General features: G+C 36.8%; 1 protein-coding gene across 4 annotated transcripts in view; it reads left to right on the top strand.

The window, feature by feature from the left end:
- Positions 1 to 26772, top strand: part of LOC114046192 (rho guanine nucleotide exchange factor 7) — a 317431-nt gene that overhangs the window by 200677 nt on the left and 89982 nt on the right. The gene's annotated exons all lie outside the window — the stretch shown is intronic.

Genomic DNA, 26772 nt, shown 5'->3' on the forward strand with positions numbered 1-26772 from the left:
CTGTATGTGTGAGTTATGTGCTGAGTTCAGCTAGGTGCAATTTTCTGTTTCTCAATGATGAAATCTCACTTCAGTAAACCTAAATTCATGTTATACTCAAATTGTTTATTAATTTATTAATCAAATTGAAACATTCACATTTTAAAAATAAGTATTATAGCAGAACTGAATGTAATAAGTAGCAGAACTGGAATTTGAATCTAAGCTCGAACTTTAATGTATACCAGCTTTCACTTTGGAAATCTGAATTAGTGATCTCATTGTATAAGTGAGCATTAGTAGATCTGAGCGAGAATTACTGTGGTTCATCCCCCAAGGCTTGAAAGACCTTTTCTTGGATTGAGATCTTGCTGTGCCGGCCTATACTTAAAGAGTTGAGTCTTTGAGGTGGAGATTGTTTCATTTTTCTCTTACTATCTCCAGTGTATACAATAGTACCTTATACCTTTAATGTTGTCTGTTGAGTTGAGTCACTGTGCTTATAACACAATTGAATTTATTATCTCCATTAGCAATCTTGCTTTAGGTCCAGGGATAGAGCTAACGTGTACCTCAGCCAGCCAAGGCCCTTGGCTAATCTAAAAACTTGATCTTGCTCAGGAAAGAGCATTGACGTTAGAGTTATAATACTTGTGTTCGAGTGTCCCAACCCTGCTGTTCCTTCGATCATTTATCAGTTGGAGAATGGCTCTTATTTTTTATATATTTGGCTCAGTTCCCTGTGTATTTGAGGAATAATACCTTTATCAGAGAAATTTGCTACAAAGTTTCCTCCCAATTTTCTGCTTTCCTTATTTTGGCTGCATAAGTTTTGTTTGTGCAAAAACTTTTTAATTTAATATAATCATAATTATCCACTTTATCTCCCATGATCCTCTCTATTTGTTTGGTCATGAACTCTTCCCTTACCGTATGGAACTGATAGGTAATTTTATTCCAGCTCCCCACACTTGCTTATGTTTTACCTTTATGTCTAAATCATGTATCTATTTTGAGCTTATCTTGATGTATTCTATAAGATGTTGGTCTGTGCCTAGTTTTTGCCAGACAATTTACAAGTTTTCCTGGCACTTTTTGTTGAATAGTGAATTCTTGCCCTAGTAGCTTGGATCTTTGGGTTTATCAAACACTAGGTTATTGTGCTGATTTACTTCTGTATAAATCCATCAACCACTCTATTTCTTTTGTATATTGTGTACATAATCCATCAACCACTCTATTTCTTATCCAACAACAAATTGTTTTGATAATTACTGCTTTATAGTATAGTTTGAGATTTGATACTGCTAAGCCACCTTCCTTAACTTTCCCACCCATTGATTTCCTTGGTATTTTTGACCTTTTGTTTCCCCAGATGAATTTTGTTTATTATTTTTTCTAACTGTAAAACAATTATGTGATTCTTTGGTAGTTTCATTGTTATGAGACTGAATTTTATTTTTTAAATAAAATTTTATTTAATTTTTTGCATCAGTATTTATTAGGAAAATTGTTCTGTAGTTTTCTTTCTGTGTTTTGACTCTCCCTGGTTTAGGGATCATGACTGTATTTGTTTCATAGAAGGACTTTGGTAGGACTCCTCCTTTACCTGTTTTTTTTTCAAATAGCGTATGTGGTGTTGGAAGTAATTGTTCTTTAAATGTTTGTAGAATTCACATATAAACCCATCTGGTCCTGGGGATGTTTTTCTTATGGAATTCATTTGTGGTTTGTTTAATTTCTTTTTCTGAGACATAGTTATTTAAATATTCTGTTTCCTCTTCTTTTAATCTGGGTAATTTATATTTTTGTAAATAATCATCCTTTTCATTTATATCATCAGTTGTATTGCCATATAGTTGGGCAAAAGTCTCCTAATAATTGCTTTTATTTCCACTTCACTGGTTACAAATTCACCTTTTTCACTTTTGATACTGGTAATTTGGTTTTCTTTATTTTAAAAATCAAATTAGCCAATGGTTTTTCTGTTTTTAAAAAATCATGTTCCTAATTTAATACAGTTCAGTTTTTTTTTTTTAACTTCTAGTTTTCCTAATCTGTCCTTTGGTTTTCAGGATTTCTATTTTGGTGTCTAATTGGGGGTTTTACATTTGTTGTTTTTCTGGTTTTTGTTTTTTTTTTTTTAATTGTGTGCCTAATTTGTTGATCTGCTCTTTATCTTTTTTATTGATATAATTCAGCATTTAGAGATATAAATTTCCCCGTAAGTACTGCTTTTCTTGCATCTCACAAATTTTGTTATGTTGTCTTAGTTTTCATAATATTTAATGAAATTCTATTTTCTGTGTTTCTATGATTTGTTCTTTAACTCATTCCTTTTTTTTTAGTGTTAGGTTATTTAATTTTCCAATTAATTTTTAATTGAGTCTTCAGAGACACTTTACTGAATGTAATTTTTATTATTTGATGGTCTGAAAAAAAGATGTATTTATTGTTTCTGCTTTGCTGCATTTGTTTGTAAGATTTTTATGCCTTAGTACATGGTCAATTTTTGTGAAGGTGCCATGCAAAGCTGAGAAATAGGTATACTCCTTTATATTCCCTTTCAGTATTCTCCAGAGGATTGTCATATATAACTTTTCTAAAATTTTATTTACCTTCTTAACTTCTTTTTTGTTTATTTTATGATTAGATTTATCTAGGTCTGAGAGGGGCAAGTTGAGTCCCACTATTAGTATTAGTGTCTTTTTTGACTTTTAACTCATTTACCTTTTCATTTTAGAATTTGGACACTATGCCATTTAGTGCATGTGTTCAGAACTAATATTAATTGGTACCTTTTAGCAAAATGTAGTTTCCCAGACCAGTTTTTGCTTTTGCTTTGTCTGCGATCATAATCACCACCACTGCTTTTTGTACTTCAGATGGAGCATAACAGAGTCTACTGTAGTCTGTTATTTTAATCATATGTGTATATTTCTGTTTTAAGTGTGTCTTCTAAACAGTGTATATTTGGATTCTGATTTCTAATCCATTCAGCTATTCTCTTCTGTTTCATGGTGAGTTCATCTTATTAACATTGCTGTGTATTTCCTGCCATCCTATCTTCTTATTTTTTCCTCTTTTATACTGTGTTCCTCCTTAAGAGTCTATTTTGCTTCTGACCACTGCCTCCTTTAATCTGCCCTCCCTCTCATCACCTGCCCCCTCCTCTTTCTCTTGAGCCCTTTCCCTCCTACTTCTCTGTTAAGGTGAATTTCTGTACCCAAATCTTTGTGGGCGTGGGCGTGTGTGTGTGTGCGTGTGTGTGTGTGTGTGTGTGTGTATGTATGTATGTATTCTTCCTTCTTTGAACTAATTCAGATGAAAGTGATGTTTAAGTGTTAGCTTTTCCCTTGCCACTCCCCACTCAATTATGTAACCTCTCCTTGCACACCCCATTTATGTGAGATAATTTTCCCCATTTTCACCCTACCTCATCCCTGGTGCATTCTTCTTCTCCACCCTTCAATTTTTTCAAATTACCCCAAAATAATAGCATCACACCCAGGCCATATGTCTCATTAGACTCCCTCTAAGAGCCGTAGTGGTTATAAAGTTCTGAGAGGTTACATGTATCCTTTCACCATATAAGAATATAAACCATTTATGATTTCTCCCTTATGTTTACCTTTTTATGCTTCTCTTGAGTCCTCTGTTTGAATGTCAGATTTTCTATTCAGCTCTGGTCTTTTAATCAAGAATGCTTGAAAGACTTCTATTTCATTCAGTGTTGTACCTCTACTCTTCAACCCCCCATTGGATTATGCTTAGTTTTGCCAGATGGATTATAATCCTTGGCTATAATACTAGATCCTTTGCCTTCCAGATTGTCTATTCCAAGCCCTCTGTTTTTTATAGTGGAGGCTGCTAAATATTGTGTGACTCTGATTGTGATTCCTCGGTATTTGAATTCTTTTTTTTTTTTTCCTGACTGCTTACAGTATTTTTGGATTTTGGCTACAATGTTCTTTGGCGTTTTTATATTAGGACTTCTTTCAGGGAAGTGATGGTAAATTCTTTCACTTTGTACTTTGTCCTGAGGTTCCAAAATATCTGAGCAGCTTTCTTTTATAATTTGAAATTATGTCTAAGGCTCTTTTTTTGTTCATGGGTTTCGGGTAGTCCAGTAATTCTTAAATTTTCTCTTTTCGATCTATTTTCCAGGTCAGTTGCTTTTCCTGGGAGATACTTCACATGTTCTTCTATTTTTTTTTCCCAGTTTTTTGACTTTATTTTGTTATATCTTGGTATCTCATGAGGTCAGAAGCTTCCAGGTGGACCGTTCTGTTTTTTATAGTTCTGTTGTAGTCCCACCCAGTAATGCCCATAAGTAGAATTTAGTACTAGTGCAAAGTAGGTGCTTAATAAGTTTTGGCTGAATGAATGACACTGGTAAATGAGTCTGAAAAAGATGATCGAAGCTCTTTAGCTATTTATGAAAGCTGTAGCCTGAGGCATTGTGACTATCGGGATTAAAGGATCTCAGATAAGAGAATCACCTTATAGTGGGGACCGTTTTAGTGCCTCAAACTACATCTCTCTCTTAAGGTTCTGAAATCCTTGAAAGAATTGTCACCATTTATGGCTTCTGACTCAGATTGGGAGTAGAAGTAGCAGAAAACTACCAGAGGTTACTTCTGTGGTAACTGTGGCTGGGTTCCTAAGTAAAAACACCGACTTTGGTCGAATAAGCCTATTCTCCTAGAGTTTTGCTGTCAATTATAGGAATGCAGTGAAGGGTAGATAAGTTGAACTAACAGTTCTCCAAACTGAACCCAAGTGCTAAGTGTTTGAGGTTTGCCTGGGGTGTAATTACATCTTGCTGTTGGTCTCAGTTTCCCCTGTGGAAGCCATCATTATCCTGCTGTAAACCTCTTCTCTGGCCAGTTATGTCAATGAAGAATAAGTATATATGTAGAACAGTTGGATGTTTTTGTTACTTTAAATCAGTTGTTCTCACTTTAGCAGAGCAATCAGATACCACCTGCCCCACTTGTGGCTATTGGCCACTGCAGAAAAAAAGCTCCAGAGATTGTATCTTTTTTTTTTAACCTTATTTCCCTCTTGATTAGGGAAATTTGAGTATTTTGTGGCACATGGAGATGATAAGCAAAGGATGGGATTGATTGTGGAGCGAATGGAAAATAGAACATTGGTAGGGAACAAAGCCAGATACCTGTAGTTGGTAAGTATCATACGCTGGGCCTGCTAAACAGTTATGCCATAGGTGCCCAGATGGGTCCCAAGCATCAATTTTTTGTGCTAACGCCCCCCAAAACTTACAGGAGGCTCTCTTTAGAATATGCCAACCATCCTATTCCCCATAAATAATTTCAGGAATCTTGAAAAGTGTTCTAGCTTAATTATGAAATTGCATTCTATATTGCTTTATTTTAACTTTTGGGTGGTTGGTCCTAATACTATTATTCAGTTAATATTTTGATTTTTTTTCTTATTCTGATGAATTAACATACTTGTAAACAGTTTTACAAATGGATCATGGCTAATTTCTGCATTATTTTCAAATGTCAGAATAACAGTGCAGTTTTCCAGTATATAGACTCCTGTGTCAGTTTAGGCTATGAGCCTGAGTTTTTGGGGAAAATAATAAATTTTATTGAATGCTTTCCCCTGTATTTTAAATCTTTCTTATAGTACAACACAACAGTACCTTTTCTGTGAAAAACACTATGCTAGGCCCTGGAGGAATACGATTTGGATAAGAAATGTTCCTTTCTTTCATGCAGCTCGTAGAGTAGTAGGAGTTTGAAAGAAATCCATAATAGAAAAATTGCTGTATTAAAGAGTTAGAAAACAAAATACTATGGAAGGTCCCAGGAGATCAGTGCAATGAGGAGATATCAAGTAAGTTTTCCTGGAGGTGGTGATATTTGAGTTGGGCCTTAAAAGATGGGTAAAAATTCATGAGGCAAAAAAGAATCTTGGCTTTAAACGCATAGTACCTGTGTAAATTTGGGCCATTTAACCTCTCTTGGCCTCAATTTCTTGATCTCTATGTGAGGTATTTATGCCTCTTTCTTATGTGGATGTTCTTATTTATTGTAAGGGGCAGAAAAAAAGAAAGACATTTGTATGAGGAACACTTAATAAAAGCAAATGCTTGGTACTTGAGCATAAATTCTGAGAGGACCTGAGAGAAAACAGCCTTTCAGAGCCAAAGGACTTAGTGAAGGCAATTATGTTTGAAATGTCATCTTTCCCAGCACCTCATTTACATAGAACTGTTTAATTTTTTAAAGATTACCAAGCATTTATTTTTTCTCTCATCCCTTAGAAAAAAAAAACACAAGAAAACAAAGTCCTTCACATGTAACTGTTGTATGAACATTGGTGATTACTGGGAAACCCTAATGACTAGACCTTTATCTCTGGTGGATCTGACAGAAATGTGAATTTTGGATTCTCTTCTTCAGGTAGAAGTGAGTTGCTTCAAATGAAGAGACACTGCTTTGAGGCAGGTCTGAGTTGATGGCCAAGAAACTGAGCTAGTGTGTTGAGGCACCAAAGCAGAGATGTTCTGCTGTTTAAAAGAGCTGATGGGGGCAGCTGGGTGGCACGGTGGATACAGTACCAATCCTGGACTCAGGAGGACCTGAGTTCAAATGCAGCCTCAGACACTTGACCCCTACCAGCTGTGTGACCCTGGGCAAATCACTTAACCCCGATTGCCTTGCTGAATGAATGAAATGGATGAATGAGCTCATTGGAGAAAAGACTTCTATCTGAATGGCTAGTTAGGAAAAGGGAAGTATAGATGTTCCCTTACAGCTTGAAAGGCAGAAATACCTCAGGAGGTTGTCTGCTGTGCTCTTTACTGCAGTCTCTTTGGGGCACATTGAGTTTGAGATGCCTAGGATGTGTAGTTCAAGATGACCAAAAGGCAATTAATCATGTAGAACTGTAGCTCAGGAGAGAGCCTAGGATTGGTTATATAGATCTGGAAATCATTTGCATAGAGATGATAATAATTGAACCCATGAGAGTGGATGACATCGACAAGTGAGATAATGTAGAGCTAAAGAAAAAAAACAAAAACAAAAAACTAAGTGCCCAGGACAAATGTCTTGGGATACATCCACAATTACTGAGCATGACAGGGATGAAGAATAAGCAAAAGAGACTGAGAAGGAGCTAATGGGGGGAAGAGAACCAGGCAAGAGTAGTGTCCCCAAAACCTAGGGAGGAGTAGAGTATTCAGGAGAAGATGGTCAGCGGCGTCAGAGACTGCAGAGAGATCAAAGATGGTTATTCAGGAGAGGCTGTTACTTTGGGCAGTTCAGAGATCGTTGGTAACTTTGGAGATAGTAATCTCACTAGAATGATGACGTTATTAGCAGAGTTGCAAAGGGTTTAGAAGAAAGTTGGAGGAAAGGAAGTAGCAACATGTGTTAGAGCTCCTTCAAGTCCTAACTAAAATCTCGTCTTCTGTGAGAAGTTTTTTTTCTGACCTCCTGTAATGCTAGTTCCTTCCCTCTTTTGATTACCTCTCAATATGGCTTGTTTGTGCATAGTGTCTCCCCTACTAGACTGTGAGTTTCTTGAGAACAGGGACTGTCTTTTGTCTTTTTTTGTGTCCTCAGTGATTAGCACTATGTGTCTGACATATAGTTGATGCTTAATAAGTACTTGACTGACTGATAAAATGTCATTAGCAGTAATTGAATTTTATAATCATTGGATTTTGTTGTTACCACAGAAAACAGTAGTATAGTAGGTGAGAGAAGGAGTAGAGAAGAACTGGGTGCCCCCACGATTGTGTTATTTTAAATAGATCTGTTTTACTACCAAGTGTTGTTAGGCGTGTTAGCCAGATTGCCTGTTCTTCACTGGTTGTCAGTCATCTACTTGCTTCACAACAAGCATTTCATCATGAAGTTCTGGTAACAATCTAGAGGTATGTGTATTTGTCCACTAATTGATTCTCTTGCATCAAACTCCTGCCAACTTTATCCACTCTTCTTCCTTCCTTTCTGCAAATACTGTTTTAACAAATCACCTTTATCAAGTTCATAACTTTAGAAAAATTTAATTAGAATAGTAAAAGAAAAAAATATATTCCAATATCAGAACATTAACCATGATGCAGTGTGACTTTCATTGAATTCTGCTCCAAACCCTAAAAAATTAAGGAAGACAACTGCTAAGTTTAGCTTTCGCTTGCTTTTAGCTCCTGTCGTTTTCTTAAGCTTCTGGACATTGCAAAAACACATGAAATAGAGGTGCAGGATCCCTGGTATGGATCAAGTACATGCTTTGGTCACACTCAGCCTCATTAGTAGTAAGGTCTTTTTAATTTCTACAAGGGGAAAGGGTGCTACCTAGTTTTGAATTCTTACTAAAGGTAAGGGAAAGTTATATAAGCTTCAGTTCTGACTGCTGTGTTCTCTCTCTGTCTTCTATTGTTTTGTTTCGTTTCCTTTCTTAACCTTTTTTCCCCTCCCAAATCATCTGCTCCTGCATCTTTATCATATATAGAGGTATGCTCCGAACTCTGAGTCTGCTAGTCACCAGACTAGATAGTGACACACCTTGCTGCATCTACTTAACATTAACATATGGGATTTTATTCATGTGGAAAATCTCTCCAAGTATGTGTAGATCTTGAACCAGTTTTCAAAAAGTTGCTGTAAATAAAAAATAATGGTAAAAAGCCTCTAGTCCTTAGGCAGAAGACACAATAGAAGCCTTCTCACCATATGAGCAGAAAATACCAGGGCTTATGCTGTAATGGGCACAGCCCAGACCGTCTCTACACTAACATGCATGAAGTTTTAGAGTAAGACTTTCCAGGAAGAAATAGGTTTGAAATCAAGGTAATTGCATAAATATACAAAATGTACAAAACCTTGATCTGTGTATGTATGTATGGAATGGCCCGCCAGCCTGTAGAGTTTGGGACTGCCCCAAAGTAGACTAACATGGAAAACCAATTAATACCAGCTGAAATGTAAACCACTCTTGAAGAAAGTTTATTAGCAATGCAAATAAAAGTTGCCTTCACTTAACGATAAGCATGTGAATCAAAATAATGAAACCCTTTTCAAGGTAGAGTTGGTGGTATGCTTTGAGAACATGATTTTGATGTGTCTGAAAGGTTGAAAAAGCCAGTAAAACTAGCTTCCACTTGTATAAGGGTTTGTTCATCCTGTTTATATGAAGTTAGTTTTCTTTCCATGAAGTTTGGAATGTCCCACAAGATTTCTTATCTTTTGGGTTAAGATGATTTCTGAATAGTACCAGAGAGTTATGGTACTTTTTGTTTTTTGGTGGCCCAGATATACTTATCTAGTCTGTTGCTGAGGACTATATAAGTCTTGATATTCTTTGGAATTACAAAATCACAGAATCATGGAATTTGAGAATTGGAAGGGACTTCTGCAGCCATCTGTTTCAACTCTTGCTTGAAAGGAATCCCCATTGTAACATACCTGAAGAATGCTTATCCATCTCTGCTTGAAGAAATCCAAGGAGATGGGGGAGCCTATAACCTCTCAAAGGAGCCCATATCACTTCTGGACAGTCCTAACTGTTAGAAAGTGCTTCTTCACATCATACCTAATTGTTTCTTTGACACTTTAACTTACCACTCCCAAATCTGTCTTCTTGGATCAAACAGAATAAATGTAATCCTTGTTCCGCTTGACAGTCCTTCAAATACTTGAAAATAACTATCTTTTCTGGGGGCAGCTAGGTGGATAGAGCATCGGCCCTGGATTCAGAAGGACCTGAGTTCAAATGTGGCCTCAGACACTTAACACTAGCTGTGTGACCCTGGGCAAGTCACTTAACCTTAAGCATTGCCTAGCCCAAAAAAAAAAAAAAAAAAAAAAAAAGGTATCTTTTCCCCAGGCTAAATAGTCTACCTTCCTTCATGACCTGGACTCCAGGCCCTTCATTCTGGATGCCCTTTATTTATCAGTGTGCTTTTTTTTTTTTTTTTTCAACTATGACACCTACAATTGAACATAAATGTTGAAAATATACAACTGGCTAGAGCAAAATACAGAGGGGCTATCACCTTTTTTGTTTCTAGAAGCCACGCCTCTCTTGATACAGCCAAAGATCATCTTAATAGCTTTTTTGGCTGCTACATCATATTGCGGAATCATTGAATTTGGAGTCCATTCTATCCCCCAGATCTTTTTCAAACAAACTGCCATCTAAGCACCCTCATCTTATATTTGTGAAACTGAATTTTTGAACCCAAGTGTAAGATCTTGGGATCTTACCCTACTGAATTTCATTATATTAGATTCATCTCAGTGATCTTGCATGATTGAGAGTATTGTGTTTTTTTGTTTTGTTTTGTTTGTTTGTTTTTGGATCTTGAATCCTTTATTCATTGTGTTAGCTGTTCTTCTTAGCTTTGTGTCATTTGGAAATGATAAGCATGCCATGTATGCCTTGATCCAAGTAACTGATAAAAATGATAAACAAAACTGGGCCAAGTACATATCCTTGGAACACTCCCCTCAAGACATCTTGCTTTGTTCATATTAAAGCACTGAATACTACTCTTTGAGTCTGGCCATTCAGTAAGTTCTTTTTTAAAATTTATTTTTATTTTTAAAATAAGTTTTCTCAGTTACATGTAAAGACAATTTTTAACATTCATTTTAAACAGGTTTTCAGTTCCCAATTTTCTCTCTCCCTCCCTCTCTGAGACAGTAAGCAATTTCATATAGCATGTATCTGTACAGTCTTGCAACATATATTACCATATTAGTAATGTTTGAAAGAAGATACAGACCCAAATGGAAAAAAAATAAAATGAAAAATAATATGATTCAATCTTCATTTTGACTTCATCAGTTCCTTCTCTGGGGTCGGGATAGTTTTTCATCTTGAGTCCTTCGGAATTGTCTTGCACCATTATGTTGAGACTAGCTGTCATTCACAATTGATCATCATAGAGTATTAGAGTATTGCTGTTCATTCAGTCAGTTCTGCATCCATCCAATTGCATTGTTTAGGTCTTATCTCTTCATTTTCTCCATAACAAGAGGTATTTATTAAAAGTACTGAGAGGTCTTGGTAGTTAAGTGGTAGAACTTTGCCAAGTGATCAGGGAGACCTGAAATAAATCCCCCAATCATTCGCCCTACCCCCTAACACACACTTGTATAAATAGACACACAAACACAAACATACACAGAAAAACCATTTATATAGGTGGGATCTAAAGGTAAAAAAGGCATTTTTTAATGGGCAAGGTAATTCTAAAAAGGATGGTTTGGATGCATGGGCAAGTTTTATGTTGGTAATGGTGAGTGCCTTATGGGTTGATTGTGTGTGGAAACCCACATACACATATATTTTAGGGAGCATGATATGGGTCTGGATCTATAATCTGACCTGATGCAGATCAGCAACTCCTTTGTAACTTATAGTCCTAGAGAGTTGCTTTGAGGGCACCTAGCTAGAAATGATTTCTATTTTTTCCCCTATTGACTACCTCTTTGAGTTACTCTCCAACATTGGCAACATAATATTTCCTTCCTTTCCCTCCTAAATATAGCTAGGATGTAACTTGGATATAAGTGGCCTCTGGAAAGAGGAAGGAAGTTACATAATTGTCTTCTTTCTTTAACCTAGTTCAGTGCAAAACATTTTGGTCTTAGAAATGGAAGACCTGGTTTTGAATCTTGGTTCTGCTGCTTTACTACCTGTGTGACTTCATTTTTCCGGCCTCAGTTTTACTCGTCTATAAAAATCAAGGGATTAGATGACATTATTTCTAAAGTTCATTTTAGTTATAATCTATTGATTAGTGGGAAATGTGATATATAAATGGGTATGTTTATATTTTCTATTGAGAAGACAAATTGTCCTTGTGTTTAAGTCTAACCCTTATTTTATCACAGATAGATATAAGCTGTTCTCTTTCCTTTTCCTTCACTCACCTATCCAGAGCAAAGTATCAATTTCTATTAATTGGCATAATAGTAAAGAACAATTTCTTATTTGCTTATATATCATGTACAGGACTGTATTGGTTTTATTGTCATTCGCTTTTTATCTTTAGAATTCTTGTTTTTAATTCTTCTAAAAGTCTTTTCCAGTGTAGAAGTTGTCACAGGGTAAAAAAAAAAAAAGGGTACAAAAGCAGCTGTTGTCACCATTAGGAACTAGGAGTTGGCAAGAACACTTTTGTTGCTAGGATGTCTAGGAAACAAGCATGATGGAGAAATAGAAAGAGGATGAGATCTTTCCTTCATGAGTTTTTTGCTGTTGTAGTAGAGAAACTCCATGTTCTTTTAACGTAGGAAAAATTAGGAAGATAGGCCCAGGTATGGACTCTCTAGGTATTTTCTTCCTGGAATGGTTTTCTTTTCACTCCTTAAAAAATACTTTGATTTGCTCTGAGATTTTAGAAGTAGTTGGCACTGACCTCTGGTGGTCATAGGAGACATTTTCTAGAATTACCTACTCATAAAAATTGCTACTTTGCTGATAATCATCAGATTCAAAAATCATCAAAATCACTGTGTGGATGTTGGGATATACTTTTTGAAAAAGGCATTATATGAAGCCTGTGTAATATTAGGTATAAGAATAATCATTATATAACTGACCATTTTGGATTTTTTAGTTACAAAGCTATTCAGATAACTAAAAGATATAATGAGACTATTGTAAATTCATTTTTCCATGAAGGAAGCTGTTTGTATCTGTTAAATGTATTCTGTCCTGTGGGAAAGACAACAGATCAAATAGTTATAAATAAAGCTGATAGGCACATGGATAAGCCTTATTATTCTTTAATGATTGTTTAATGCCTATTTCATACTTCTATCTTTAACATTTTGTTATACTGTTTGTGTACCAACTTGGAGCAGGCAGCATGATATAGTTGGAGAAGAATATTGAATTTGGAGTTGAAATATCAAGGGTCATATCCCATCTTTGTTACTCATTACCTGCCTGACTTTGGACAACTTACTTTGTCTCTTTGGAACGAAGCTTTTAATTCAATGACTTTACAACATGTGAAAACTTCTCTCCTCTAGATTTTTTGGAATGGCAGTCTTCAAGAGAACGATTTGTAATTTTTAACATTTCTTTATATACTCTGTTCTTAGCACAGTGTCTGGCACATAGTAGCACTTAATGAACGCTTGTTGACTGACTAAAATCAGTTTCCTCATTGTAGATTCAGCCATATGTGCAGCCCTGGAATATTGGAAATAGTTGTTTGTGTACTCTGTGTTTGTCTGTGTGTGTGTGTGTGTGTGTGTGTGTATGTGTATCAGTTAAGCTTTCTAAATTCTCATAATTGATTTTTACATTTTAATACCCTCAAATATAAAATTCTATCGTCAACTTCAGAATAAAGTAAAATAGCAGCCATCTTTATTATATTTGATCGTGCTAATTGCTTTGTACCATGTGGAGATAGATAGTAAATTTTATTCTTTAGACAGTAAAGGAGATAGCAATGAAATGCTCATTTCAATGGAGAATATAGTCATTGTTGCTGTATGATAATAGGAAGAATAATAATGATTGATAGGGGAATCTAGTAAAGTTGAAAGAAATATTAATTAACTGATTCTTTATATATAATCTGTTGTGTGTTAATTTTCCTATATCACTAAGGAAAATTGTGATCATGAAAATACTTTACAAACAGAAGGAATAAGCTATTGGTAGGTCATTCCAGATGAGCTACATAGTAATAAATGGATACCTTATTAGTGTTTTGGTTGTTCAAGTGAATGATGGTTTGAGAGTTGAAGAACAACTAGAAAAATTTATTAACCTTGGATCTGGACCAAGATGCTTATGGTTAAAACAATCCAGAAAATTGAACTGCTTCTGGAAGAATACACAAACTTTGCAGTCAGAGTTTGAAACTTGTACAGAAAGATACCTAAGAATGAATTATGTTGAAAGTTGCAAAGATATGAACAATTTCCTACTGTACCCAAGTTATACAATGTCTTCAACTCTTTGTGTTATAATAGAAAGAATATTGGACTTGGAGTCAGAATCCTTGAGTTCTCATCTTGGCTCTGGTATGTTAGTACCATTGTAAGTTTTGGAAAATCATGTAACTTTTCTGAGCCTCAATTTCCTTATCTATAAAATGGTGATGTTGGACTTAGAACTTCAGTATTCCTTCTAGCTTAATCTTATGACATTATCCAGAGTTTTATGGTCTTGTAGAAGTTTGGAACACATTAGAGATGACTTGGTTAAATGGACCAAGAAATAGAGTAGGATCTGATTCTAAATATCTAACTGAATTGTGATATGGGGAGAGATTCAGTTAATAATCTGTTTTCATGGTATTTTTTTCTGAGGAATACAGAGTCCTTTTTGTACCTCTTTTGTTTCCTTTTCAACACGGAAGTAAGGATTTTGATTATTGTTTATTGCCTCACAGGGAATGTGGTGATACAATATCAATCGTAGAGCATTTTCTTGTCACCAAATGCTTGTAGAATAAGATACTGTATTAAAGAATGTGTTATTAGGGCATTTTTTTTAATTTCTTTTATTCTTGCTATTCTAAACTTGACAAACCATAAACATGAATATTTCTATATACAAAGGACAGAAAAGAAGCTTTTACATGGAATCTGTGTTTTGTATACTTTATAAAGTGTCCAATAATAAATTCAATAGTTATTTCAAAGCTCTCCTTATCTGTCTCTCTGAACTTCTTTATTCTTCTATGTATTTTTAAAAGCTTCAGTGACACTTTATTTTTGTATCACTCTTAGTAAGCCCACTCCTTTATTCCTGTAATTCTCCTCTAAAATAAAAATAAAAAGAACCATCCTTTTTAATAAATAAGCGTAGTAAAACAAAAGACTGACTGTCTCCACTGTGCCATGCTGCTTCTCTTTGTTCTTTCCTAGGGCACAAAATATTTCATTACCTTAATATGAGCTTCATTGTTGTGTAGTGATAAAGACCTGGGCTTTGAAGCCAAAGGGATATGAATTAAAGTCCTGCCTCTGACACATACTGACTTTGTCATCTCGGGCAACTCACTAGCCTCTCAGTTCTCTAGGCAATTCTCTGAGACTGTAAATTGCAGAGAACGTGCTATGTTGGTAAAGTATTCCCTTCGTTGAGGAACTGCTTCTTTCGTTTGTATGAAACCACAGGTCCAAGTTCTTTTCCTATATTCATGTGCCATAATTTGATGAGCCATTCCTCCACTGCTGGCACTCAGTTTCTGATTCTTTGCTACAGCAAAGAGTGCTGATCTAAATATTTTTGTACATACGGGTTTTTTCTCTCTTACATTGATCTCTTTGGAGTTTGTATTGAGTAGCAGTATTGCTGGGTCAGGGTATGAATAATTTCATGACTTTCTAGATGTAATTATAAACTGGTTTCCAGAATGGCTAGACCAAAATTCACAGTTCATTTATTTTATTACTAATGATTTGGAGTATTTTTATATGATTGTCGATAGCTTAGATTTCTTCATTTGAGAACTGCCTGTTAATGTAGTTGGACCATTGGAGTGTAAATCTTGTTCTTATATATTTTGATCTATTCCATATATATCCTGCCTATCAGAACTTTATCAGAGAAATTTGTTGCAGTGATTATTTTTTGCAGTTCATTGATTCACTGCTGATTTTAACTTAATTGATTTTGGCCAAAAATTATTTAATTTTATAGTATCAAAATTGTCCATTTTATCTCTTCTCTGCCTTATTTGTCCAAACAAGAATTCTTTCCTTATTCGTATTTGTGAAAAGTATCTCTTCACCTGCTGTGCTCTAATTTGTTTATGATAACACCTTATATTCAGTTGGAGCTTATTGTGTATATGGTATGGGTTTGTCAAAACTGAATTTCTATCAGACTGCTTTCCATTTTTTCTGGCAGTGTTATTAGATGTGGGAGGTGAAGGAGAGAGAAGAGTCAAGGGTGACTCTGAAGTTGTAAACATGGGTGACAGGAAGGATGATGATGTCCTCAACAGAAATAGGGGGTGTTTCTAGTGCAGCAGATATTCCTTTGCAAGCTTTTCTAGTTCAGGTATGGTTGGTTAAAAAGGGAGCTATGTGTTTTGGTATCTGATTTAGGGGAGAAGGCAGTGGTGTCATTTTATGTTGTTATTACTCTAGGATAAATATGCAGAACTGAGTCTACTTAGGTTTAATTGTTTTCCTTACCCCCTGCAATCTAGTTTTATAGAACTAGAACATGAAATATAGTGGAGATAAATGTCTACTTCTCTCCAAAAATAAATTTTGAATGTAATGGGGAGAGGAAGGCATGGAGAACAGACATGTCTAGAAAGCAGTTCATATGAAAAAGAACAAGGAGTTTTAGGACATGGATGGTGATGAATTCTTTTTTACTGGAAATGTTTAAATAAAGATTGGATGATTGCTTGAAATGTTAGAGAGTACATAAATGATTTGGATGAGAGTGGACTATTTTTTTCTGTGATGTATTCTAACCTTTCATCTTTATGATTCTGTTAATGCATATCACTTGAAATGATTTTAATTTAATTATGGAAAAGCTTTTTGTAGAAGGTAGGATTTCCGTTAGTGCTTGAAGGAAGCTAGGAGGGCCAGGAGACAGAGAAGAGAAGAGAGAGAATTCCAGGCATTGGGGACAAGACAGCAAAAATGCCTTGAATTGGATAATGGAGTGTCCTGTGTGAAGAATAGCAAAAGAGAGCATTGTCACTAGATAGCAGAGGATAAGGTGTAAGAAGACTGGAAAAGTAGCTAGGGGTCAGGTTTTGAAGGATTTTCAATGCCAAACAGGATTTTATTCCATCTTGGAGGTTATAGGGAGCTTTTGGACTTTATTGAGTAGAAATGACATGGTCATACCTGTGCTTTTAGGAAGATCAGTCTGGCAGCTGAGTGAAGAATGGGTTGGAGTGGGAAGTGACTTGAGGCAGGAAGACCAACGTGAAAGCTGTTGGAATAGTCCAGATTTGGAGTAAGAAGGGCCTGCATCATAGTGGTAACAGTGTCAGAGAAGAGAAGGAGAGATGTTACAAGAGATATTACGAAGGTAAATTTGATAGGATTGGGCAGCAAAATCAATATGGGGCGGAGGTGGGGTGTGTGTGAGTGGAGTGGCGAGAAAGCCAGGATAACACCTAGGTTGAGAGCCTGGGTAACTGGAAGATTCCCTCAATAATAATAGAAGAGTAATTAAGAAGAAGGGAGGATTTTGGGAGAAATATAATAAATTTAATTTTAGACACGTTGAGTTGAAAATTTCCAATGGGCATTTGGACATGCAAATCTAGAGGTTAGGAGAGAGATTAGGATGAATAAATAGATTTAAGAATCATCAGCATAAAGAAGATAATTGAATCCATGATTTTTGATGGAATTGCCAAGCAAAATAATATAGAAAGATAAGAGAAGAGGGCCCAGGACAGAGCCTTGAAGGACACCTGCAGAGGAAACTGTGAGAAGGAATCATCCTGCAGGTAGAGGGAGAAACAGGAAAAAGTTGTATCTTAAAAACCTACTGATACAAGGAGAGGCTGATAAAATGTTACAGATAGCCTTATGTTCTTAACTGTTCTCATTGAGATGGGACAGGTTATAATTCTATAACAGTGATTAATACCTAGCATTTGTATAATGTTTTAAGATTTGCAAAGCTGGCTGGGTAGCATAGTAGGCAGTGTACTGGGCCTGAAAGGCTTGAATTAAAATCTAGATACAGATACTAGCTGTGTGATCCTAAGCAAATTATTTAACCTTTACTTCAGTTTCCTCAATTGTAAATTGAGGATAATAATAGTACCTGTCTCCCAAGGTTATCATGTGGATCAAATGAGATAATATTGGTAAAGCATTTACAATGCCTAGCTCTGTGTGTGTGTGTGTGTGATTGTTGTTGTTGTTATTACTAACTGGTAGTGAAATGATTCAAAATATTAATTCATTCGATAAATATCTCTTGCATGCCTATTCTGTGGAGGGAAAGTGTAAGCAGACTGGAACAGTAGGAAGGGGTCAGGTTATAAGGAATTTTAAAAGCCAAACAAGATATTGTATTTGAACCTTTGTAAACTTTAAAGTGCTATATAAATGCTAGTTGTTGTTATTATTACTGAGTTGGGGAGAGAGGTAACTAAGTGAAAAATGGATTGGAGGGGGCAGTGACTTGAAGAAGGTAGATCACCAGAATGCTGTTACAATAGTTTAGGCAGGAAGTGAGTGAGTGAGAAGTCAAAGATAACACTAAGATTAGGAGGTTGGGTAACAGAGTGGATGGTGGTGGCCTCCCAGTAAGAGGGAGCTTTGGGGATGAGTTCTGTTTTGGATATATCAAGTTTGAGATGCCTCTGGGAAATCTAATTCAAGATGTGTTAAGTGGTAGTGATTTGGGCCTGTAGTTCAGAAGAGAAATTATGGCTGGGTATGTAGATTTGGCATCATCGTCATAGAAATGATCATAGAACCCATAGGTTCTGATGAGATCACTGAGATCACCAAGCCTGATGATAGTATAGCAGAATTCAGCCAGCTTGGCTTGAGGGCCAAATCAGAATAGCATCCCTTTTTTTGTACCTGGGTGGTGCAAAAGCTAAGAACGGTTTTTACATTTTAAAATACAATAAAAAAATTTTTTAATGTAAAAAATAGTTCTTAGCTTCCTCGTCATAAGAAGCTGTGAGTTGTAGTTTGCTGACCCTTGGTATAGAGCAAGAAAAAGGGGGGAAAAAGGAAGTGTACAGAAAAGAAAAGAAGTGACAGATCCTTAGGTAATACCCATGGTATTGTATTGATAGGTGGGTAACATGGATAAAGAATTAGTAAAGGAGATTGTGATGGAGCAGTCAGAAAGATAGGAGAACCCAGTAAGAGCAGTTAAGAGGCTATTAACATTAATCTCAATGAGAAGTGATACAAACCTGAACCAAGAGAAGAGGTTGGTGGGAGAGAGGTTGGGGAGGTAGAAATGGCAACATTTCGTAATTGACTGGATATGTGGAGTGCAGGAGAGTGGGACCTAGCAAACTAGAAAAATACTTCAACAGAAAGAGGGAGCTTCTAAGGATGGAGAGTTTAGAGGGAAAGAGTATGTTTAGTTTTCATCCATGTTGAGTTTAAGATGTCTATATGTAGTGTGAAATGCTTAATAGACAATTGTTGTTGCAGGACTAATGTTTGGGAGACTTTATAGATCTGGAAGTCATCTGATAGAGATGATACTTAAAACTCATGGGAGCTGATGAGGTTACCCAGAGAGACTAAGACGCAACTTTGGGGAACACCCACAGTTGAGAGCATGATGTGGATGATAAGCCGGTAAAAGAGATTAAGAAAGATAAGAGAGTAGAAAAACCAGAAAGGAAAATGTATCAAGGAGAAGGCAGCCTGTAGGGTCAAATGGAGTAAGTAGGTCTAGAAGAATGAGGACTGAGAAAAGACCATCAAATTTGACAATTAAGAGATCTTTGGTAACTTTGGAAAGAACATTTTCTGTTGAGTGATGAGGTCAGATTGTACAGAGTTGAAAGAGAACATGTTGATTGTTTTTTTCAAGGAGTTTGGCTGAGAGGAAGAGATACAGGTTTAGTGAAGGTTTTTTTTTTTAAGAATGTGGGAAAATTGGATTTGTATGAAGACAGATCTCCTTAGATCCTCAGTATAGCTTATAATATGAATATTATCATCCCCGTATCATAGATGAATAAACCAAGGTTCATAGAGGTTATATGACTTGTTTGAAGCCACATGACTAAGTGTCAGAACTAGGTTTTAGAACTAAATTTTTAAATTCCAAAGTTAGTGTTTTGGGTTTTTTTTTTGTTTGTTTGTTTGTTTTTTCCTGATGTACCAAACTGCCTCAAATTTGAAGGAGAAATTTTGGTATAGATTTTTAAAACAATGGCCGGTAGACTGATCTTTGTGTAATTTGGGAGTAAGAAAGTATTATTATTATTTTTAAATAGAGGCAAAATACTTGGTACCCTATACTGAGGGGACTGTAGGGGCAGTTGCTAATTAGAGTAATGATCAGAGATTGGGCCCTACACTCAGGATAGCTTGGAACACTTTGGGGACAAAAGCTCTTCTAGGGCTTTAAAAAAAAATCTTACATATATTATTATAAGAAAATATTTTAGAGCAGGTGGGAGTTATTGGCACATTGACCTACTTGCTGTTCCTTACACAAGAAATGTAGTCTTATGATTCCAGATACTTTCACTGGCTTGTCCCAATGCCTAGAATTCTCTTTCTTTTAATCTCTGTCTCCAGGCCTGACTCTCTCTTCAAGTCTTAGTTAAAATCCTACCTTTTACAAGCCTTTCATGATCTTACTTAATGCTATTTCCTTCCCCTGTTGATTACCTCCAGATTATCCTATTTCCCTTTTGGATGTAGTAGTTTATGTGTTCTCTCCTCCATGAGACTGTGAGCTTCTTGAGAGTGGGGAATGGTTTTTTTTTGTTTGTTTTGTTTTGTTTTGTTTTGTTTGTGTCTGCAACACTTAACACAGTGCCATAGTTCACTTTCTAAATGCTAATTGACTTCCAGAATCATAAGATCATAGGATTTTGAGTTGGAAGGTGCCTTTAAAACAATTACTAGAAGGTCTCTAAGGCCCTTCCTAGTTCTTAAGCAGTGATCATTTTGTTCAGCTAGCTTATTTTACAGCTCTGGTTACCTGAGGCTTAGAGACTTGCCCCAGCTTACATATCTATCTAGTAAATAGCAGGACTTGCGAAGTCACTGCCATCTATCAAATGCAGATAGATTATAAAGGTCCAAGTTGTTACATGAAGTAACTTGTTGAGTCATTTGTTGATATTTATTCTTTTACATTCCTTCTTGTAAAAGGCATACTGAGGGCCACAATGTCCCTAAAATTTCATTCAGCAATGAAAGTTTTAAATATCCAAGGGGAAGAAAACTCTCCACAGTAAAACCAAATGCTGGCAATCGCTAGGGAATATGTTCATAAAATTTAGAGTTGGAAAGGGCCCTAGATAGTCCAACCCACTTATTTTACTGTTAACGAAAATGAGGCCCATTGAGGTTAATGAGTTATGAGTTGTACCTGCCTGTAGAGGTAGGAAATAATAGAGCTAGAATTTTACCTGAGTTTCTCTGACTTTGAAAACAGTTCCTTTTCTTTTGTACCATATTGCTTACGAGTATGCAACACGGCTTAGTGTTAACACGAGTTATTTAGGGTTATCCACTTATGTTGCTATTCATATGCTTTATTAATTATATTGCATATTCTGTGGTAGCAGATGATTTTTATCAAGGAAATCTTGATTACCTCTATTAAATCATTGGCATACGAACCTGAAAGTTTCCAGGATTTACTTTACTTTCACTTCTGTAACTAGCAGAGTATGTGACACAGTCATCTTCTAAGAGTTTGTTTGAATGGTGCATTTATTCTTTGAGTAAGTGCTAAGTACCTTATAAAGAAAATTAAATAGACATGTTTCCTATGGTTTAGGGAGTTTATGATCCAAGGCATAATACAGATATTTAATTTATGGATTTAGAGCATGATTGGCACAATGGGAAATCCCTTTGCCACAGTGTTAAGTGAAGAGGTTTTCACGTTGGAAGGAGTCACCACCACTCTGCAACTGCTGTAGATGGAAGCGGGGACCTTCATTTGGTCGTGTGTCTGGTGCAAGGAAAAATTGACAAAAAATTAAGATTCTTTCTGTTTTGGTTCTAGTCTTTGTAGAGAGAGGATGGTCCAGAAAGAACATTGATTATAGCATCAGAAGACTTGTGCTCAAGTCCTGACTGTAGTAGTAATAATAGTAGTACAATAAAACAAGGTGTGCCTGTATTTGATTTTTGTACTTGTATCCACAGTACCTTACATGTAATAAGTGCTTAATAAACAACCTGTTGATTAAGTTATTTATTGATCATCATTCATTACCTAATATAGAAGCATAATGATGTTGTGGTCAGTTTTATTCAGTTTAATATTTGACTTAGACTCTACTCTGTAAGACTAAAAGTATCAGTGAAGATGCTGACCTATATTGGGAGAGAAAGAGTTCCCTCCTCTAGGAGTTCCTTGTAGCAATTAAGTCATGTCCAATTCTTGCTCCTGTCCATATCCATAATAATTTACTAGCCATAATTAGATGAATTTCTGTATTGGTTATTTCATGTCCAGAAGCCTTTTCCCTGACAATGGAATGTAAGTCTCCACAAAGGCCTTAAAAATATTAATTCTGGAATTAGAGTATTGCAGCTATGCATATTGTCACACTTCTGTTGTCACTAATGTTGGGGAGGCTGAGGCTGTTGGATTGCTTGAGATCAACAGTTCTGAACTGCAGTAAGCCTAAAACTGTTTAGGAGTCTCTACTGTCTGACCACAGAATGGTGAGCCCACCGAAGTGTATGGCCACTAGACTGGCTATATTGTTCTTGTTCAGTCATTGCAGTCCTGTCTAACTCTTCATGACTCTGTTTGGGGTTTTCTTGGCCACGATGTTGGAGTGGCTTGCCATTTCCTTCTCCAGCTCATTTTACAGATGAGGAAACTGAGGCAGACACGATTAAATGACTTACTCAGGATCACACAGTAAGTGTCTGAGGCCAGATTTGAACTCAGGAAGATGAATCTTCCTGACTCCAGGTCCACAACTCTAGTCACTGAACCGCCTAGCTGCCGCTAGACTGGGTAAAGTGGGACCAAATGGCTCATATTGGAAAAATGGAGCAGGTTAAAGCTTCCATGCTGGTCAAGATAGGGAGAGAAAGAAGGAAGGAGAGGAGACAAGGAAGAAAAATTAAAGTATGTCAATGACTGTATCTACTTAAGACAAATAATAGGTGGTGTGACATTTTGTAGTGATTATAGAATGTTATGAGTTGTTGGTAAACTTAGGTTCTTTATTGGCCACTTTTGGGGAGATTTTACTGCAACATAAGGCTTTTGAGAGCAGAAAATTGTTGTTGGATTCTTTGCATCCAGTGATAATCATCATAATGCAATATTAGAGGAGTAGTAAAAAAAAAAAACTATACGTGTAAGAAGCTTTCATAACTGTTTTGGATATGTGCCTAGGATTATCATCTCCACCTGGATCCTATTTGTATCTCAGGATCAGCAAGTCTAAAACTTGGAACATCATTAAATAGGATTTTGGAGCTAACAGGTGCCATGGAATTTATCAGGCCCATTTTTACCACTGCATAAAATTAGGCCCACAGTGGTTACATGACAGCTGGTTAGAGGCAGAGTCCAAACTAGAATTTTGGTACCCAGACGTGTAATTCTGTGCTCTTTTCCCTCCATCGTGGTAATCCTATACTTCTCTCGAATCTCTTATTTCTGTTAATGGTACTGCCATTTTTCCAGTCACCCAGGCTTGAAACCTGAGTCACATCTGACTCCTCTGTCACCCTACACATTCCAACATTTGTTATTTCCTATCATCCTTACCTCTGGAATATTTGACACCTTTATTTCTCATTGCCATTTCTCTGGTTCAGGCTGTTTTTATCACTCATGTGAATGGTCTTTTTTTTCTTTTCTTTTTTAACATGTGTTTTTAAACCTTTGGGTTACAAATCTTCTCCCTTCCTCCCCACCCACCCTCCCTGGAAAGGTGAGCATCTTGATACAGGTTATAGATGTGTAGTCATGCAAAACACTTCCATAGTAGTCCTGTTGTGAAAAACTAAGTATATTTTCCTTCATCCTATCCTACCCCCCCATTTATTTTATTCTCTCGTTTGATCCTGTCCTTCCTCAGAAGTGTTTGCTTCTGATTATCCTCTCCCCCAATCTGCCCTCCCCTCTATCAACCCCCTGCTCTCTTGTCCCCTTTCCCCCTTATTTTCCTGTAGGGTAAGATAGATTTCCATACCCCATTGTGTATGTTATTCCCTCCTTAAGTCAAATCCTATGGGAATAAGATTCACTCATTCCCTCTCACTTTCCCCCATTTCCCCTCCACTGTAAAAGTCTTTTCTTGTCTGTTTCATATGAGATAGTTTACCTCATTCTACTTCTCCCTTTCTCCTTCTCCCAGTATAATTCTCTCTCACCCCTTAATTTTATTTTCCAGATATCACCCTTTCATCTTCAACTCACCCTGTACCCTCTCTCTGTCTGTCTGTCTATCTATCTGTCTGTACATACATATAATTTTTTTCCCCTCCCACTACCCTGACAAAGGACTCATGAGTTACAAATACCATCTTTCCATGCAGGAATGTAAACAGTTCAATCTTAATAAGTCTCTTATGATTTCTCTTTCCTGTTTACCTCTTCCATGTTTCACTTGAGTCTTGTAGTTGAAAGTCAAACTTTATATTCAGCTCTGGTCTTTTTCTCAGGAATGCTTGAAAGTCCCCTACTTCATTTAATGACCATTTTTTACCCTGAAGGATTGTACTCAGTTTTGCTGGGTAGGTAATTCTTGGTTGTAATCCTATCTCCTTTGCCCTCCAGAATATCATACTCCATGCCCTCTGGTTCCTTAACGTAGAAGCTGCTAAATCTTGTGTTATCCTGATTGTGTTTCCACAATATTTGAATTGTTTCTTTCTGGCTGCCTACAATATTTTCTTCTTGACGTGCGAATTCTGGAGTTTGGCTGCAATAGTACTAGGAGTTTTCCTTCGGGGATCTCTTTCAGGAGATGGTGGGTGGATTCTTTCAATTTCTATTTTGCCCTCCGGTTCTAAAATATCAGGGCAGTTTTCCTTGATGATTTCTTGAAAGATGATGTCTAGACTCTTTTTTGATCATGGCTTTCAGATAGTCCAATAATTTTTAAATTCCCTCTCCTGGATCTATTTTCCAGGTCAGTTGTTTTTCCAGTGAGATATTTCACATTGTTTTCTAATTTTTCATTCTTTTTTAAAAATCATTTATTTATTTATTTTTTAGCCAGGTGGTAGGGTTAAGTGACTTGCCCAGGGTCACACAACTAGTAAGTGTTACGTGTTTGAGGCTGGATTTGAACTCAGCTCCTCCTGAATCCAGGGCCAGTGCTCTATCCACTGTGCCACCTAGCTGGCCCTGTAATTTTTCATTCTTTTGGATTAGTTTTACAGTGCCTTGATTTCCCAAAGTGTCACTAGCTTCCAATTGCTCCATTCTAATTTTAAGGAAGTATTTTCTTCAGTAGGCTTTTTGACTTCCTTTTCCATTTGGCCAATTTTGCTTTTTAGGGCATTCTTCTCCTCATAGACTTTTTGGACCTCTTTTGCCATTTGGGTTAGGTTATTTTTTAGGTTTTATTTTCTTCACTTTTTTGGGGGGTCTCCTTTAGCATCACTCTCAGTTTTTCCTCTACTTCTCTTACTTGCTTCTCAAAATCCTTTTTGAGCTCTTCCATGGCCTGGGACCAATTCATATTTTTCTTGGAGGCTTTGGATGTAGGAGCTTTGGCTTCATTGTCTTCTTCTGGTTGTATGTTTTGATCTTCTTTGTCACCAAAGTAAGATAATATAGTTTGACTCTTTTTGCGCTGCTTGCTCGTGATCTCGGCCAATTACTTGAGTTATAAACTCTTTGTTAAGGTAGGGGTCTGTTTCCGGTGTGGAGAATGTGCTGTCCCAAGCTTCAGGGGTTTTGTTCAGTTGTTTTCAGAGATACTTCTAGGTACCTGTAAATTTTCAGTTCTTCCAAGGTGCTATGATCAAGGACGAAATGTTTACTCCTTTCCTGGCCTGTGCTCTAGTCTATGAGCACTCTTTTCTGTCTTGGAACTGTGAGGAGGATTTCCTCTCCACAGTCACTACAAGCTGCACTGCTGCAGTGCTCCTCCTTGCCCCAGGACAGCCACCCAGAACTGTGACTCAGATCTAAGCATGGGCAAAGCAAGAGAATCCTGTACCAGCAGAGAGATCTCTGCAATCCCCCTTTGATCAGCCACTCAATTCGCCCTCAGTCTGTGGGCCAGAAGCTCAGGAGGCAGCTGCCACCCCAGGGCCGAGCTCGGGGAATGGGGCTGGGACCCCAAGCTTCTCTCTCACTGAAGAAACAGACTTTTCCCACTGACCTTCTAAGTTGTCTTTGGCTTTCCTGGGTTGAGAAGTCTGGAAACTGCCATAGCTGCCGGAGATTCAGTCCTCTGAGTCCTGCTCCGGGTTTGCTGAGGCCTGTGTGCCCACGCCAAACTGTGTTCCTGTCCCCTACCTGCGCAATATACCTTTCTGATCAACCATCCAGGTTGTCTTGGGCTGGAAATTTGTTTCACTTTGTCTTTTGTGGGTTCTGCTGCTTTAGAATTTGTTTAGAGCCATTTTTTATAGGTTTTTGAAGGGGTTTGGGGGAGAGCTCAAGTAAATCAATGCTTTTACTCTGCCATCTTGGCTCTGCAACCGTGGATGGTCTTATAGCACCCAAGAGGGCTCTGTGCCTTTAATTTTCCTCATCTCTAATTCAGCCTATATACTACTGACATAACCACAATATTCTTAGTAAAGTGTAAGCTTGAGATTAATTCTACTTTACTACTTCATTTTGCCCCATGCAAAATAATAATAATAATAATAATAATAATAATAATAATAAGGATAATAATAAATAAGTAAAACTATCCAGCCTTTACTAGGTGATAGGCACTGTGCTAAGCACTTCACAAATATTGTCTCATTTTATCCTCATGACAACCTTAGGAGGTAGGTGCTATTATTACCCACATTATACAGAGGAAACTGAAGCCAGCAGGGGTTAGGTGATTTGCTCAAGGTTACACAGCCACAAAGTGTCTTAGGCTAGATTTAAAAGCAAATAGTCCTGACTTCTGGCCCTAGGTTCTATTCACTGCACCACGTCTTGGTAATTGTCTTA

This window comes from Vombatus ursinus, unplaced genomic scaffold, assembly GCF_900497805.2.
Source record: "Vombatus ursinus unplaced genomic scaffold, bare-nosed wombat genome assembly UNPS02014781.1, whole genome shotgun sequence".
Taxonomy (NCBI): Eukaryota; Metazoa; Chordata; class Mammalia; order Diprotodontia; family Vombatidae; genus Vombatus; species Vombatus ursinus.